Consider the following 20,144-nt stretch of genomic DNA (forward strand, 5'->3'; position numbering starts at 1 on the left):
CAGTATTTTGAAGAAAGCTGGGGTCAAGAACGGATGAGGCCTAAATAATGTGCAATGCTCAATGTGAATTTCTAGGGGTTTATAGATCAACCATGGTACTTTAAAGGGATTTGTTTGCCAGTCTTTCTGTGCAGAACCATTTAGGGAGCAGAACAAGTTATAGACTTGGAAAGAGCTAAGGTTTCTGGTTCAAAGACATTTATCAAATGGCATCTAGTTATAAAGGCTATATAGCATGTAGGAATTGGTATGAAGAGTAAAACAGTGAGAAAATACACTGCAATGCAGAGAGGTATGAGGCAGTTTGGGACAAGTCCCAGGAATATGATTTCTGATTGACAGGTAAACCCTAATGGAAGAATTATTACAGAAAAAACACACAAATAAATCAAGGTTCTTGAATTATTTAATCATTAACAAATATTTTCCCTGCATAGGACACATATGAATAAATTGGTAAATAATTTAGAAGAAGTACAATAATGTGCTTTAATATTTATAATGATTATTCACCCTATGATAAGATCTGTTCCTTAAGCACACATTATAAATGTGCTTTGCTTCAGCCCTTAATGGTTGCTGTAAGCCTTCATTCTCACATCAGGGCCACACACTGGGCATCACATAAAAGGAGCACTCTCTCTTGCTGTTAACAGCCTTAGTTCTGAACAGTTGGTCTTGACCCATTTTTTTGTGCTGCATTGCAGCCTGCCTTTGATCATCTCAGCCCTCACTGCTCATTCTCTTCTTTCTAGCATCACCTTGCCTCACCCTTTATTCTTGATGTGTTTCACTAACATTCCCAGTTCTTGCCCGAGTGACGCTAACTCCACTGCCATGAGTAAATGCTCCTCCTTTTATGATCAGGTCCTGGAACCCCTGGATCAGTGTTGTTCCCTTCAGTCTCCTCTAGCCTCTCCTTCTCCCTTCAGGTAGCACACCCTCTTGGTTCATCTAAGCTTCAAAATAGACACTAGAAATATTGTTAAATAGCATGCATCTCTTCATTTACCTGTGATGAAGGACATGCCCTATTTTTACTTGTATCTACCACAGTACATATCAAAAAGTTGAACACATGTTAAGAGCCTGAGACATGTTTTGTAACTTATTCTTAGATGAAACAAACCTCAGGAACACAGGGGCAAATGGAGTTGAGCAATGGAAAGTGAGTGAAAATGTAAACTTCTGATTTTGCAGTTTTGCATCACTGTAGGCTGTTTCTTAGTTGTTAGTAAGCTGGATTTTAGATGTGAGAATGAATCAGTGACAGTAGACAATGAAGTGGAGAAGCTGTAGTAAATTACCCAAAGTCCAACATGTTCTGAGGTAGGCTGGGACGGTGGTCTTGCTCTGACCTTGAGTATCTCTCCTCCCCTCACCTGCAGTGATGGAGTCACATTCAGGCATCACAGCCTGTTTGCTCAGCTCAGCTCTTGCCTCACTGAACCAACCTACTTACTGAGCCAATACAGAAGAGACCCTGTTAGTTCCTTAGTACTAGTTGGTTGTTCTAAGCATAGTTTTTTTCAGCAGCTAGGTTAGATGGGAAATTATCAGTTACTCTACAATTGTATTTTTTTTTTTTCTCAAACTGAGATACGATTGCAACTCTTATAACATTCTTCATAGTCAACCTCTTCAACATTGCTTCATATTTAAGCCAGTAAGGGGAAGAGAGAAAGTCACAAAACTTCTTTATGACATGGAAATTTGGGCAGGGTAAAGTTAAAGACCCAGACATATTGACATGAATACTAAGCTGTCAAGAGCAGCATTAAAGCTTGACACCTGTAGAGATTTTGGGTATACTCAGGTAACTGGTGTGATCTTAATCCACAAAAACAGCAGTATGAAAATAGTACATTTTTTTTTCCCTGAAATTCAACCTGTGAGAATTCCAAGCCACCATTTTGTCATGCTGATACGAATTTAACCTCAGTCGTTCTGGGAGCTTTTTCCCCTATGAACCCATTACATGTTACACATTACACAGATAACTTCTGATATCTGGCTATCTGTCCACTCAAGTTCTTACCTCAGTCCCAATGTCATATTAAATCAGGAAAGGACATCTAGAAATAAGTAACTTAAGGTGAAGAAGAATATGTTGCCAGATGTATTGCAGTCATTTTGGCAACACTGTATTCAAATATATCCTAGCTTAGTATATATGACCTTATCATGCCCTACCTTTTCCAAAAGGTGTAAAGACTTTAAGAAAATACTTATAGTCAGAAATAGAGCTATTGACACTTTCTAAATCCTGTGATTTTGTTTTCTTTGTTAAACAGGGTAAAATAGTCATTAATCAAGAAACTCCAGCCATTGAGGGTGTGGTTATAAATCAACATAATATCTGTGTTTATATGTAGTTCAAGTATTTGCTAAAATTGAGTTTAGGACACCCATATCGTTGGAAGTAATTTTGACTCTTCTGAGAAGTACACACATTGGCCATTTTTTACATAGTTTCTTTTCTCTAAAAGAAGAGAATAGAGTGATAACTCTGAGGAGATAATTCACCATGTCTAAAGATTTTGGAATTCCTTAGATATCTTAGAACTGAGCCATAGTATGGGGTCAATAAATATTTAAGAAATAAATTGAGGTCAAAAACATTGTTTGGGGGCTTCACTGGTGGCGCAGTGGTTGAGAGTCCGCCTGCTGATGCAGGGGACACGGGTTCGTGCCCCGGTCCAGAAAGATCCCACATGCCGCGGAGAGGCTGGGCCCGTGAGCCATGGCCACTGAGCCTGCACGTCCGGAGCCTGTGCCCCGCAACGGGAGAGGCCACAACAGTGAGAGGCCCATGTGCCGCAAAAAAAAAAAAAAAAAATTTGTTTGTATGGAATGTGTTTCGGTCAGTTTTATTATTTTATCACAACTCATATTCAGCTTGCATATATTTACCCTAATTCAAATAAATCCAATGAGAACACATTTGTAACCCAATGGTATTATTTCACCATAGATATTTTACTTTATCTTCTTCCTTAAGTGTAAACTTGCCCATATTTTAAATGACTCCATATCTTCAGGTGTAGAAAAATGCATGTTAGGGGGAAAATGGCTGCAAATCCCACAAACCATAAATCGCCTAGATGGGTCCTAGAGTCTCTGCCAGGGTCTGATGGGGAGAGGTAAATAGGGCTGGAGGATGCAAATAGGAATAGTGCTTGATTTGAAGTTAGCTGACCTGTAACTCTCATAGATTAATGCAAGTACTCATCCTCCCAGATACTGTCTTTTCTCTAAAACACATCATTCTTACCCACAGGATTTGATAAAGGTAACTCTGCATCATAGTTTTACATAACAGCAGAGAGTGACTGGAGAACTTAGAATGCTCAGACTGGGGGTCTGGGGAGCCCTCAGCCTGTTGATCCCCTAAGAGAACTGTATATATTTGACCACTGGACCCAGAACAGTACACTCTACTGTAATGTTCTCCTGTGTCCTCGGTGTTCTTGATATTGTTAAAGTCAGTCTTCATGAGATCTAAAGCTCTCAGACTTAGAAGCAGTTTGAGGTCTTAAGAACTAGAGGTAAAATGAGGACTGGATATGAATAAGGATGAGTACACCTCCAATCTAAGTTTAACAGGATGCATTTTGCAAACTTTGTTTCTACATCCATGTTTTGTAGTCTAAAGCTGTGTTCCACATTCACTGATCCTCATAGGAGAAGTTCACGTTAAAAGCCTTGTGGAAGAGCATTCCTGAGAACTAGGATATGCCCCTCTAAGAGGAAAGAGAGATAACACTATATTAGCATAATGCATCCACTCCCTCCCCCATCCTAGACCCTTGGAAAATCAGTGCTAACCTAGAGGGAAGCCAAGTAAAGGATGAACATCAGAAGTGTGAGAAAAGGGCAATTTTGTACTGCATTAGCCCAGGTGGATAGGAGCAGAATGAGAACTGTAGTCTAGGGGAAAATCAGAAATGAAGTTTTCTTTTCCTAAAACAGGAAGGGAAGACAATTACTGTGGACCTGGTTGTCAGGCTTGCTTTGAGATACTAATTTACAATGAGCCTCACTCCTCACCCTGAAGGGTTGGTGGGGAAACAGGATTGTTGCTAGAGGGGAAATCAGGGCCCTGTTTCCTTAATCCTCCCTAGGGCCACTGCCTGTGGAACTTTTTAATTCTGGATTTGCTTTAGGCATTCCACCCTACCAGTACACAGCCTGGGGCACAGTTCTACTGATAAGCTTTGGGCAGTGGACTGGAGTGGGATGAAGATTCCCCATAGGAAGGAGGGGAGCCAGCAAATACGAACTTCTCTGCCTAGGCCACTATAGAAACTCATTTTAAGAGACCTGGATGCGCATTCTCTGATACAACAGCTTAAATTCACTAAGAAATAAGGGTAGAGTTTGGAAGAAATTCTTCCCAATCTACTTCTCTCTTTGTTAACTCCCCCACCCATCTATGCAATCAATGGTTGGCTTTGGCAGTACCTTTCCAGATTCAGTTTGGAGGTTCCTAATCTTCTAGGAGGACATAGACTCTTTTGAGAATATGTTTAAAGCTGTGAATTCTTGTGGGTGGGGAAGCAAAAGATAAGAGACAGAATTAAAAGTACAGAAAATTTTGTATTCAATTTTAATGCATTAATAATATCTTTGAAACCTATTCTTCAAAATCATAAAGAATCTTGAATGTGAGGTTATGACCCTGCTCTAGACGTACACAAGCCAACTGATAGTGCATAACTGTTTAAAATAGACTCAATCAACATGCAGTGATTATGGAGCAGAATAGTCTAATGGTTAAGTGTATAGAGCCAGCCTGCAAAGAAAGTGCTTTACAAAGTTTTGCGGTCACACTTTATTGCACACTGATAAGTGTCTAGCATCTTTGTGCCTGTAATCTGCCCATCTTTGTGAGACCTGTGAAAAACGACAAAAGATTATTCTGCTACATGGTTTCTGACCTCAAAGAATTTGCAGGTAAATTGAAGGAGGCAATACCAATGGACAAATTAGACATATAGTATAATAAAACAGTAAGTGACTAAGTACTGAAGATAGCACAAAACATATGTGCAGAGAAAGGACACCTCGACTAAGCAGGGAAGACTGAGACTTCAACAGTGCCCTAGGGGTAAATAGGATTTTAAGAGAAGAGACAAGAACATGAAAATCAGAGGGAAAAAATGTGAAAAAATTCTAAGCTGGGAATAAAGCAGCCTGCAGAATAATCCTAACTAAATTAATTAGTAGGCATTGTAGGACAGTGGCAAATAACTTGACAAAGGAGATATATTTCTGAGAAATTCTTATTGTTTGGTTGAACAGATTGTATAGAACCCGGAAAGTTAGCCTGAGAATCTTGAACTGTATCTAAAGGATACGGGATAACTATTTCAGGTTTCCTAAAAAGACCAGCCTACAGTTTAATCTACTATAGAGCTCATTACCAGTGAACGATCACAAATCTAGGCCAAGGGAAATTAAAAAAAAAAAGAAACCTACCAATCAGGAATGAAACCATGTATCATTTAAGTCAGGAGCCATAGATACTTGGTAAGTTCAAACAAGGGTATTCAACATATTTCTTGTGCTTAAAATGATTAATTGGTAATGATATTAATAAGTAAGGTTGTCACTCTAAAAGCAGAACTCCCACTGGTATGGAAGCTACATCCTGTGGCCTCACAATTGGGATGAAAATTGAACTCAGTAATAGCAGAGGAAAGGAGAAATTAAATGTTATAAGCCTGAGAGAAATGAGAGGGCATAGGCAATGAGAGTTGAAGAGCAAAAGGAAATTTAATAAGGGTAATGTAATAAACTCTCTTGTCTGGCAGACACTGAAGGAGATGACTCTCCCACCCAAAGGAGAAAGGATGACAGGAGTGTCTAGAGAGGCTGATTATTCAAGGGAAGTTCAGAATATATCCTGGATGAGCTAGCTACAGTGACAAAAGTTACTGATGACTCTTACTGATACAACTCGCCCAGCATCCACTCCACCTGCACTGCATCTGTGCCTCTTGTTACATATTTTTAATATCAACTCTGATGAGCAGCCTGGTCCTTACCTTTGTTCCACCAACATCACTGCTCAATAAAATAATTACCTTAGCTCTTTGCACATGTTTATCACTATATACTTTGGGGAAAAACATTTTTATTCAATGCTTTTGCTCTTTAAAATAACTCTTAAGTTGTTAAATGAGGAATTATTATCTACATTATAGAGATGTGGAAATTGAAGTGTCAATACAATATAGTAAGTGGGTTTTCCAAGGTTAATTGTGATGCTGGAACTTGAGTCTCCTCGTTCAGAGTTCTGCTTTCACATCTCTCTGTTTTCACTAAGAGTAGCAAGGGGAGCAATAAGTATTCTTTTCCCTCATGTTCTCAATACAGGTCAGAGAGCAGAGCTCTGTGCTGCTGGCGATGTAGAATAAAGTGCTGTCGTCATAAAATCTGATTCTGGCATACAGCTTTACAGAGAGACATTTTGCATAACAAAGTCATTCTTGTATCCCAGGGGGAATGGTCTACATAATAGCATTTTGTTGGTCTTGTCACAACAAATAATCTACAATTAATACCACCATATAATAAATGCTTTCTATCTTGACTGTTCATAAAACAAGTTGTCTCTAAAGCAAATTTGTTGGTTTATTGCTCAATTATTGTTTAATTATTGCTTTTTTAAAAAGCAACCAATGGAGGAGTGTATTTTGTTAGAACTGTAGGTGAGAAGGCGAAATCTCCAGCTCTGTACTGGCCCAGCTCTTCCAAATTTAGCTTCTGTTCTCAAGCATTACACTACTCAACTCTTCTAATCTTTCCCAGATTCCACCTATCACCATTCAACTGTCACTCTACCAGAAAAATAAAATGCTATACAAACCCTAGTTATAACAAACAAATGATCTTGGAGGTGGGAAGGACATGTGGAGTTAACTATGTCAAATGACATCTTTTCATTTCTGAGGTCACTTGAGAACATGAGTACTCCATAAATGTTTGATGGATTTTGTTTTGCTTTATTAGCTCTAGCTCATGCCAAGTGTGAATATGGTTTACAGATTTTAAAAAAGTCATTATGTGACTAAATAATTTGAACGTTTTGCATTATTTGCTGTATAATGAAGTATAATCGGTATCTCTTTGCATGGTATTCAGATTTGGAAAATATTTACTCAGAATTTGAAAATAGGCAGTTAATCCTAACCTTTTGCATACTTAGGAAATTTTTGAGAACAATGCATATTAATTTTCCTTTTTAATCACCTTTCTCCAAAGTGCTCCACTTCTTTGATCTTTGTCTGTTTTGTGTAACTATATATAATATGTAAATGTATGTATATATGTGTGTGTATATATACATATACACACACATATCTGCATATGTACATATTCATACATATATATTTTTGGGGGGAGGGTGGATAATGTATTTGGATTGAAATAATGACCAAAAAAAAACTGGATGAGGGAAGGGCAGATTATAAAATGCAGTCACCTTTCATTCGGTGGGAAGTTTCTAAATTGGTCTTGATCGGGCTGCAAAAGCAGCACTGTCAAAGCCTCCACGTGGACTTGGAAATCCCAAACTCAAAATTAGAACAATCATGATACTGAAGGCTACGCTCACCAAGAACACCCAACCTGTGCCAAACCCTGAGCTAAATGACTGGTATGTATTACCTTATTAACTCTTCTTAACATTCCTATGCAGTCGGTGCTATTATATCACTGTGTAGATTTAAATGAAATACAGGCTGAAAGAGGTCAATTGCATTGTATAAGAGTATATGACTAGAACTTAATTAACTTGGGAGTAAATGCACATTTCTTCTCTAGCCTCTGTTTTTAAACACAGAAAAACTTAAGGGAAAACTTAGTAGAGATGGGTTAAGAACAATCAAGCTACTGCATGATGGAGGGGGTTTTCCAAGATACTACACTCTTTTTCTGAATGAAATTTTAGACTGTTTCTCAATCTTTTTTCATTATCTACCTACCCCTCCATGGATCCTTTTTAGGAAAAATTTTCCTAATTGTCTTCCCATGAAATGTTCATTCCACAATATACTATATTTCTGAGTATGTTTTGTACTTATTTCTGCACTTTATACAAAAGAAGAGTAAATTTTTTTTTCATTCCCAAGAACCAATTTACATCTCTGTTGAGAATGCAAGCTTTAGAGTAAGTAATCTAGGTGGTGATAGAAAATAATCTTATAATTTATATGTATATAGCCCAGAGTAATACAAATATTTAATCTTTATATTTTTCATTCTCCTTTTAACTGTAACTGAATATTTTTCTGGTATTTATAAAAAGTAAACAAAATTTAACCAATATACAGACTTTAGCTTAATTAATTTTAAACATATTTAATTGACAGTTTGTTACTTTGTTTCATTATAAGCATGTTAAATAAAATACTCATTAGTACTAAATTGACTTAAGTAGATGTTACTGTTCAACTCTGACAGTTACCTGAAGTGAAGGCATACTCTTTTTATTAGCAGAATTTCAAGTATTAGCAGAAAAGAAAAAAGGAAAAATAAGTCTTAAGCGTAAAACAATCATGACTAGCTTAGCAAAGTTTACGTGCAAAAATAAATCACTTGCATGCGTTCAACTTTTGCAATATGAAAGCATAAACTATTTAATAATGGCTTACCTGAAATTCATACATTTTCTTTTCATGTGTTTATTGCTATTGCTTTGCTGGGTTTGGCCCCTAAAAGTTTACATTATGTCTCTTTTTATTACTTTCTTAAATTTATTCCTCAATTGCATTATCTTCACTTCCCTAATACTCTTAAAATCCTCAGAAATCATTATTATTTTCTATTCTCAGAATTTAAAATATATTTTTTTACATCTTTTAGGTATAACTTCATTGTTTATTTGATCCCTTACTCTCTTGATCCCACGACAAGCATGTGATCTGAAGTTGCTATTTATTCATCTATGTACATATTGTGTACCCACAGCCTGGCAAATGCATGAGTCAGGCATGGCCCCTGAATGTAAGGAATGGATAGTAGACTTGGGGAATCCCAATTGCTGACACTCTTTGATGACTTAATATCTATTTAACCTCTCTCCACCTCAGTCTCCTATTATGATAAATATTTCTACTTCTACTACTGTCATTAATAATAATGGTTAATAATAATAATAGCAGCTAACATTTATGAGATATTTGCTACCTACCAGGTGCTGTATTCATTGAATCAACCCAGGAATTCCTGAGATGAATACTATGATTATCTGCATTTTACAGATGGGACCAAAGCAAAGAAAATATAATCCTCTTGAAAGGGATGGAAGAGCTAGGAGATAACAGGGTGAGATTTGAACACAGTCTTGAGTCAAGAGCCCAGTGAATACATGGAGTGTAAGGGCAATAGGACAGGACCACAGGACCACAGGGAGGTCACACAGTGGCTACTTTTTAAAGTCTTTTTTTATTCCTTCTACTTTCCTAACATTTCTCATGTTATTAACACAAAGTTGATTGGTCATTAACCAACACCAAAAATTGGGAGGGGAAAAAAGAGAGAGAAATAACCACTAAGACAGCAGAAATTCACAGAGACAAAAAAACTATTGTAAAGAGAAGAACCCACTAAAAGGGATACAAAATAAGGAAGCAACTCCTGTATTTCTATGGATAAAAATTTAGAAGGATATTTATTTTGGGCAGATATTAAAAGTCTTGGTGGATTTCGTTACTTATAAGCATGTATGTTCCTCATCATATCTAACTCATCACTGAAAAATTAAACTAATAATTTGAATAGCCCCAAAGTCTAAAGTTCTCCCTTACTGGCTTCCAAAATTTTATATAAATAGATCTGTGACCTTTTTCTGAATGAACTTGATTCTACTACTTGATTTGATATCAGGAAGACTCCATGGTCTCTGTCTTCTCAGTACCCCTGGTCTAAAATATATTACCTTGATATAAGAGTATCATAAACGGGCATAAAGCATCTTCTCTGTGCCTATAAAAGGAGCTCAACATTAGTAAATTAATAAAGTAGATTTGTTGAGTGGCTACCATATTCCCTGCTTTATGCAGAATGAAATATCAAGACTTTTTTGGGGGATCCTGTAAAGCATTCTTTTCCTTTGGAGGAATCCTGCTCTCCTTTTGGCAAAGTTTACTTTTTGCATATGGCGTGTCTCCAAAGGTGTAGGCTGTACCCTTTGTACTAACCTGGGACAAAGCCAGAACACAACACATTTGGGTCTGTGTAAACTTCTTTGCTCTTGCTTCTTCACTGAGGAGTGAGAGCCTCACTGGAATGAGCTACTCTAATTCCCAGCCCTTCAAACTAACCATAGACGATAACCACTCACAACAGATATTGACTTTCCAAGCATAAGGATTCATTTTATGTGCAAAACATTTCATAGCGTTCCAGTCACAGCTCACTGGTTGTTATTCCAGAAAGCATCTGTCTGAACCACTTGCAGGCTCAGCGGCCATGGCTCATGGGCCCAGCCGCTCCGCGGCATGTGGGATCTTCCTGGACCGGGGCACGAACACACGTCCCCTGCATCGGCAGGCGGACTCCCAACCACTGCGCCACCAGGGAAGCCCATAATCGGGGTTTCTTAAACAAACCACATTATGTGTCTCTTCCTGGGTTTTGCAAATTTCTTAAAAAAGAAATACAAGATTTGAAATGCTTGTGTATCATTATCAACAATATCAACAAATATATAAGACAGTAAGACCTATGCTAGGGACCTATTTTCTTCTGAGATTGATAGAGATTTCACGGAGGGACATAAGTTTCTCAAAAGGTGTTCTTTTGAATACCTAGAAAATGATCTTTGGTTAAATAAGTTTGGGAAATGATATACACTTCATATCTCTCTTAGAAATTTACAAACAAGCCAGCATATAAAATGTTTCAAAGAATACTGTAGTAAGAATTTTCTCAGCTAATTTTAATTCTTCTTCTTCCTTTTTTTTTTTTTTTTCCTTTCTTGTGACATGTAATACCACCTAAGAGAATTAGTGTTTCATAGAACACTGGGACATGAGGACATCATGGGAACAAGTGGGGTTGGGGGTTATGAGACCAGCTCATCCTCTAAAATCAGCTCTGGGACCTCAGGCTCAATTTTACCTCTTAGACTTTGCTTACGTATCTGCCAAATTCAGGTAAAAGTATTTACCATGTCAGATAAGATATGGAATTTTCAGAAAGAGCAATTATTAAATAGCTGTGAAAGCACAGCACATTAAAGTTTAACAGCAATGTATACATGTGAATTACTTTTATAGCTCCTGATCCTGGCTTCAGCACAATTCTAAATATATCACTGAAGTTTCTCTCCTGTTGTTTGTAACCTTCATCTTCACAACAAAACATTTACAAAAACAACGGTTTACAGCTGGTTAGGTCCTGTAGACTGTATTTAAGTAAGTTAGCCAGGATATTTTCTGCTTTTGCAAAATTTAGACTGCTCTTGATGTAAATAAATCCAGAAGTATAAATACATTTCATTTAAACATGATACAAGATTTACCCCCAGGTGGTGGTGATTGAGTACAAAGTCATTACTTTATGATGCTGATCTTGGTAATAGGATTTACTCCCTTTAATTATGTAACCATCTTACATATGACTTTTACAGTATTCACTTCTGATAGTTAGAGGAAGAGAACATGTTTTTGGCAAATCAAGATTTGTGACATAACAGGCATCTATATTGAATCAATTGACACATAAAAGAAAAATAGTAACACATTCCCTTGTTTTCTTAAGATATTTCCCTTAAACGTGTGTAATGATTCATGTTACCTGATAGATTGGGGTTGTAAGGCCTGAATGCCAAATTACCATGCTTGTTATTGGGTAAGTTATCAACTGGTTGACAGAATTGCTTGATTATAGTCAAATACCTTGGATTCCCACAAGTCAATCAACTCACAGAGTTAATAACAAACAATTTTAGTTAGCCGATCTTTCCTTCAATCAAACAACAACAGTAATAAATCTAGTTTTAGCTACAAAGTGTAAACATTTGCTAGACAATGTGTTAATACAAATAATAAACACCTAAATTATTGTGTGTATTTTTGTATGTTCTATTTTCTCACTAATCATGAACAATCCTCAAATACTACTTAATCTGACTAATTAAATTACCTTCCTTAGAATCTGTAAAATTTCTATGGTTCCCCTGTGATTTTACGATACCCAGGCCATTGGAGAGCCCAATTTAGAAACCTCATTTTTTTCAGATTAAAAAAACAACAACAATGTCTCTAAAAGTAACTGAGGTACCTCTTGAGTCTAGGTCTTTTAAAACAGAGCTGGTTAGAGAACTTTTTGGTCCTGAGCAATCTTTCTTTTGGAGGACCCGCCACTCATCTTACCAAACATCCACAACAAACACCACATTTATTCCAGTCCAGATATAGCTGATGAGTGGAAGTTATATGCTATGTTTTATAGATGTCGTGAAATATTTATAATTCAAATTTTTGTACTTCCTTTTTTTGAATTTTGGATCTATATTTATCGTTTTAGTTCTCAAGTGTCATTTTTATAGGTCCTTAGAAATTTCATGGGTTTTAGACATTGTACCTAGAGAACCTGAAACATAAGATCAATTGTTTTAGCCACATACTCACATTTTCCATGTCACCACAGCCATCCTTCTCTCTGCCCTGCTCTCCTACCCTCAGCCAATATGTCTAGCAAAATCCAACTGTTTTTAGGGCCAAACTCAAGCCCCATTCTTAAAGGCATTCTTATTGATTTCTTCCATCTCTGTACTTTACATCTGAGGACATGCCACTGAATTTTAATCTAGTATCACAACTTTCCATAGTTGTTTTCTAGGTGGTACTCTTATTTCTTCCATTAGCCTATCAATGAAATTTTCATTTCATTTTCTCTTTCTTCCTGCATAGATGGACACATGCTCCAGCATATGGTGAACAGAAGCTTAGGGTGCTGTTTTGGACTGAAACATCTCTTGTGATGTGTACTAGAAGAGCAGTGAGTGCAGTGTATGTCCCAGGAATGTGCAGGGTCATGCTGGTCACCACTGTCCCTAGAGTGCCCTCCTTCCTGCCACATAATCGGGACAACTGATCATAGAAATGCTGCATAAGGCTCCATGTCTTGCTTAGTTTTCCATATTTTTCCCTCCTCTAATCTAGTGGGTGTAGGAACTAGGACACAACAGTTCACTGATTACAATTGTTTCTCATCTGACTGGAATCACAACAGCTCTGTTGGTAAAAACTTAGCCTCCTCTTTCCAGCTTCCAGTGGCCCAAAGTTGGCCTGGAGATGTTTTGCTACCATGCAGGTTAGAGAACATGTACCTGCCAAAGGCCTCACACACCCTCTGCAGCATTTTAGGAGGGCTGGTGATAATGCCATGACTAGGCAGCACAGCCCCCATTTTATTCTTCCTAGAGCATTCTGTTTTGACCGCTGCCAAACTATTAGAAAGCAAAAGAGTTAGGTTTATTCTGAAGCTAGCAATCTCTGGGTTTTGCAATGTGCCATCTCTGGGATTCCCCCAGGAGTTGGAATGAAATTGGATGATATTTCCAGATAACAATTCCTGACTTCCAGCCTATGTGTATCTTTCAGCATCATACTTTCTCATACCCCGTACCACACACACATGCATACATGTGTGTATGTACCCATACACATCACATATTTACACCATACACCAAAAACATGCATACATGCCACATGCATCATACAAACACATGCTATGTAGACTACACAAGCCAACACATGAGAAGAACATGCACTCATCACATATATACACACGCACGCGCGCACACACACACACACACACACACACACACACACACACAGAATAACACAGCTTCTGCTTCAGTATCAGATCAGGAATACCAAGGATGTTGCTGTGAGGGCTGCAGAGAGTAAGCAATGTGCAGGGGTTTAACCTGAATGTTGGACATATAAAAAACAGCCCCAAATCCCATTTCTTTGCATTGGTATATCACTTTAGAGCTTGTAAAGTCATGTATACTATATCATGTAAAGCTTGAACACTACTCTGTAAGAGATCATCTCCAATTAATAGACAAAAAAAAAAAGAAAATTCAGGCATGGTTAGTGACTTGTCCCAGCTCTAGATGAAATGAATTAGATAACCAGATTTCCAAATTACATCTCCTGCACCTATTTCAGTGCTATTCCCAGTACTTGTCATTTTGCCTTTAGTAATAATACGAAGTTGGCAAATACAGAGCATTTGTGCTCCCAGTCTGCCCTGACTTTGCTGTCTTCCTCTACCTTCCACAGGGACCATTTTCTCAGGGCGCTCTCAAGATCTCTCACTCTGAAGGCCAGGGAAAGTGGTTAAACTCATCATGTGGAAGGACAAGGAAATGACAAACAGTAGTGCGTTTCTAGTCCCAAGAGTTCCAACCACATGGACTCTTATGTGGTTTCCGTAAAACGCTGAAAGACAGTAAGCTTTCACCAATGCTCTTCTTCGCCTCCATCACTTCCTATGTTTCCCGTGCATGTTTACTACTCTGCTTTTTGGGCTCAGCTCAAATTTCACTTCCTCAAATGAGCTTTCCTTCACCCCACAACCCAAGTTAGATATGCTAGTTACTCCCCTTATAGCACTGTAGGGATTTTCTTCTTAGTTTTAAGGACGCTTCAGCATTCTGTGTTTACTTGTTTTCTAGAGGTCTGGTCCCACTGGTATGCATACTCACCTGGTTATGGACCACACCTGGTTTTGGTGGTTATTGTTACATCATCTTCTAGAACAATGTCAGGTAAATTGTAAGATTTCAATGAAGATTTTTGAATGAATTAGTGGATCAATAAAAGAGTGCCTGTTCTTCACTGGCTCAAGCTCCTTTCTCTATTTTCCATTAACATGTGCTTGTCAGGCACTGCTCCTAGGAGAGGTATTTTTTTCATGGGTTTCAGCAAATTTAATGATGTCTGGCCCAAGCCTTCATGTAAAACATCTAAATCACTTTTATGGGTTAAACATGTCTATAAATGGCAGTTGAAATTCCAGGTGGACAGTATATCAGGGATTTTAGGAGGGGGAAAGATTATATATATTGGGTGACTCAAGAGAGACTATGAAGAAGAGAGCAGAAGATGGACGTCCCAATAATTGAGCTCCTTCCTCCACCATACAACCATTTTCTTGGACAGACTGTCTCTCTACAAGCTTAATTGTGTGATTCTGATAGGATTTAAACCTCATGGCTCTTGCATTCACTTTTGCCCTATGATCCATGCCCAGCCATTCATGGTGTCCTATTCAGTTATCAGCCTAGGTTTTTTTTTTTTTTTTTTTTTTTGGTATGCAGGCATCTCACTGTTGTGGCCTTTCCCATTGTGGAGCACAGACTCTGAACGCACAGGATCAGCGGCAATGGCTCATGGGCCTAGCCGCTCCACGGCATGTGAGACCTTCCCGGACCGGGGCATGAACCCATGTCCCCTGCATTGGCCGACAGACTCTCAACCACTGCACCACCAGGGAAGCCCTTCAGTTATCAGGCTAGGCTTTTTATGGATATTTTCAAAATTTAGAACTGGAAGATCAGAGACCTTACCTTGAGGGTGAGGTGGTGAAGTCTGAGCTATCTGCTGTACTGGACCCTATTATTTCCTATAATAAGAGATAATTAACTAGGTAGGCATAAGATGGGTGAGGGGGTGGATCAGAGAGAGTGAAAGAATGATAATGGGAGATGACCTTCAAGATGGCAGAGGAGTAGGACATGGAGATCACCCTTCTCCCCACAAATACATCAAAAATACATCTACATGTGGAAAGACTCCTACAGAACACCTACTGAACACTGGCAGAAAACCTCAGACTTCCCAAAAGGCAGGAAACTCCCTGGGTACTTGGGTAGGGTAAAAGAAAAAAGAAAAAACAGAGACAAAAAAATAGGGACAAGACCTGCACATCAGGGAGGGAGCTGTGAAAGAGGAAAAGTTTCCACACACTAGGAAGCCCCTTCACTGGCAGAGACAGTGCGTGGGTTGGGGGGAAGCTTCGGAGCCATGGAAGAGAGCACAGCAACAGGGGTGCAGAGGGCAGAGTGGAGAGATTCCCTCACAGAGGATCTATGCCAACCAGCACTCAGCAGCCTGAGAGGCTTGTCTGCTAACCCACCAGGGTGGGTAGGGACTGGGAGTCGACGCTTGGGCTTCAGAGGTCAGATCCCAAGGACAGGACTGGTGTTGGCTCTGTGAACAGAGCCTGAAAGCATCTAGTGCACCACAGCTAAACAGGAAGAAGTCTGGGAAAGGGTCTGGACCTGCCTAAGAGTCAAAGGACCATTGTTTTGGGGTGTGCGAGGAGAGGAGATTCAGAACACCACCTAAATGAGCTCCAGAGATGGATGCAAGCCATGGCTATCAGTGCAGACACCAGAGATGGACATGAAACATTAATGCTGCTTCTGCAGCCACCCAGAAGCCTATGTGGAAGCACAGGTCACTATCCACACCTCCCCTCCTGGAGCTTGTGCAGGTTTCCAATGCCAGGGTCCTGTGATCCAGAGACAACTTCCCTGGGAGAACACAAAGCATGCCTCAGGCTGTTGCAAGGTCATGCCGGCCTCTGCCACCACAGGAACACCCTGCATTCCATACCACTCCCTCCCCACATCCTGAGTGAACAAGAGTCCCCTAATCAGCTGCTCCTTTAACCTCCTCATGTCTGGGTGAAGAACAGATACCAGAGGGCAACCTACACTCAGAAGCAGGGACAAATCCAGAGCTGAAACACAGGAGCTGTGCAAACAAAGAAGAGAAAGGGAAATTTCTACCAGCAGCCTCAGGAGCAGCAGATTAAATCTCCACAATCAACTTGATGTACCCTATATATGAGGAATAACTGAATAGACAGTGAATTATCCCAAAATTGGAGTGGTGAATGTTGGGAGCAACTGTAGGCTTAGGGTTTTCTGTATGCGACCAAACAGATCCTGATTTTTATGTTTATCTCAGTTTAGTTTTAAGTGCTTACTATCGTTGGTGAATTTGTTTATTGGTTTGGTTGCTTTCTTCTTTCTTTTTATGTTTTTATTACATTTTAATTTTTTTATTTTAATAAATTAAAAAAATAATTTTAATAACTTTATTTTATTTATTTTTCTTTCTTCTTCTTTTTTCTCCCTTTTCTTCTGAGCTGTGTGGCTGACAGGGTCTTGGTGCTCTGTCTGGGTCACAGGCCTGAGCATCTGAGGTGGGAGTGCTAAGTTCAAAAATTGACCCACCAGATACCTCCCAGCCCCATATAATATCAGTTGGTGAGAGCTCTCGCAGAGATCTCAGCCCCAACACTAAGACCTAGCTCTACTCAATGACCAGTGCTCCAGTGCTGGACACCCCATGCCAAACAACAAGCAAGACTGGAATACAACCCCATCCATTAGCAGAGAGGCTGTGTACAATCATAATAGATACACAGACACCCCAAAACACACCAATGGATGCAGTCCTGCCCAACAGAAAAAATTATATCCAGTCTCATCCACCACAAAACAAGCACCAATTCCCTCCACCAGGAAGCCTACACAACCCACTGAACCAACTTTACCACAGGGGGCAGACACCAAAACAACAGGAACTATGAACATCACCCTGTAAAAAGGAGACCCCAAACACAGAAAGTTAAGCAAAATGAGAAGACAGGGAAATATGCAACAGATGAAGAAGCAAGGTAAAAACCCATCAGACAAAACAAATGAGGAGGAAAAAGGCAGTCTACCTGAAAAAAAATTCAGAGTAATGATAGTAAAGATGATTGAATATCTTGGAAATAGAATGAAGAAAATACAAGAAACAATTAACAAGGACCTAGAAGAACTAAAAAGCAAACAAACAATGATGAACAACACAATAAATGAAATTTAAAATTCTCTAGAAGGGATCAATAGCAGAATAATTGAGGCAGAAGAATGGATAAGTGACCTGGAAGGTAAAATAGTGGAAATAACTACTGCAGATCAGAATAAACAAAAAAGAATGAAAAGAATTGAGGATAGTCTCAAAGACTTCTCGGACAACATTAAACGCACCAACATTCAAATTATAAGGGTCTCAGAAGAAGAAGAGAAAAAGAAAGGGACTGAGAAAATATTTGAAGAGATTATAGTTGAAAACTTCCCTAATATGGGAAAGGAAATAGTTAATCAAGTCCAGGAAGTACAGAGAGTCCCATACAGGATAAATCCAAGGAGAAACATGCCAAGACACATATTAATCAAACTATCAAAAATTAAATACAAAGAAAACATATTAAAAGCAGCAAGGGAAAAGCAATAAAAACATACAAGAGAATCCCCATAAGGTTAACAGCTGACTTTTCAGCAGAAACTCTGCAACCAGAAAGGAGTGGCAGGACATATTTAAAGTGATGAAAGGGAAAAACCTACAGCGAAGATTACTCTACCCAGCAAGGATCTCATTCAGAGTCAATGGAGAAATTAAAAACTTTACAGACAAGCAAAAGCTAAGAGAATTCAGCACCACCAAAAGAGCTTTACAAAAAATGCTAAAAAACTTCTCTAGGCAGGAAACACAATAAAAGGAAAGACCTAAAAAAAAAATAAACTCAAAACAATTAAGAAAATTGTAATAGGAACATACATATTGATAACTACCTTAAATGTAAATAGGTTAAATGCTCCAACCAAAAGACACAGACTGGCTGAATGGATAAAAAAAATGAGACTGGTATATATGCTGTCTAAAAGAGACCCACTTCAGACCTAGGGACACATACAGACTGAAAGTGAGGGGAGGGAAAAAAATATTCTATGCGAATGGAGATCAAAAGAAAGCTGGAGTAGCAATACTTAGGTAAAATAGATTTTAAAATAAAAACTATTACAAAGGACAAAGAAGGACACTAGATAATGATCAAGGAATCAATAAAAGAAGAAGATATAGCAATTGTAAATATTTTTGCATCCAACATAGGAGCAACTCAATACATAGGCAAATGCTAACAGCCATAAAAGGGGAAATCAAAAATAACACAATAATAGTAGGGGACATTAACACCCCACTTTCACCAATGGACAGATCATCCAAAATGAAAATAAATAGGGAGACACAAGCTTTAAATGATATATTAAACAAGATGGACTTAATTGATATTTATAGGACATTCCATCCAAAAACAACAGAATACACTTTCTTCTCAAATGCTCATGGAATATTCTTCAGGATAGATCGTATCTTGGGTCACAAATCAAGTCTTGGTAAATCTAAGAAAATTTAAATCATATCATGTATCTTTTCCAACCACAAGGCTATGAGACTAGATTTCAATTACAGGAAAAAAAAATATGTAAAAAATACAACCACATGGAGGCTAATCCACACACTACTAGATAACCAAGAGATCACTGAAGAAATCAAAGAGGAAATCAAAAAACACCTAGAAACAAATGAGAAGGAAAACACCACAACCCAAAACCTGTGGGATGCAGCAAAGCAGTTCTAAGAAGGAAGTTTATAGCAATACAACCCTACCTCAAGAGACAAAAAAAATCTCGAATAAACAACCTAACCTTACACCTAAAACAATTAGAGAAAGAAGAACCAAAAAACCCAGGTTAGCAGAAGAAAGAAATCATAAATATCAGATCAGAAATAAATGAAAAAGAAATGAAGGAAACGAAAGCAAACATCAATAAAACTAAAAGCTGGTTCTTTGAGAAGATAAACATGATTGAAAAACCACTAGCCAGACTCATGAAGAAAAAAAGGGAGAAGACTCAAATCAACAGAATTAGAAATGAAAAAGGAGAGTAACTACTGACTCTTCAGAAATACAAAGGATCATGAGAGATTACTACAAGCAACTATATGACAGTAAAATGGACAACCTGGAAGAAATGGACAAATTCTTAGAAAAGCACCACCTTCTGAGACTGAACCAGGAAGAAATGGAAAATATTAACAGACCAATCACAAGCACTGAAGTTGAAATCGTGATTAAAAATCTTCCAACAAACAAAAGCTCAGGACCAGATGGAATCATAGCCGCATTCTATCAAACATTTAGAGAAGAGTTAACACCTATCCTTCTCAAACTCTCCCAAAATTTAACGGAGGGAAGAACACTCCCAAATT

This window comes from Stenella coeruleoalba (assembly GCF_951394435.1).
Source record: "Stenella coeruleoalba genome assembly, chromosome: 14".
NCBI classification, from domain to species: Eukaryota; Metazoa; Chordata; class Mammalia; order Artiodactyla; family Delphinidae; genus Stenella; species Stenella coeruleoalba.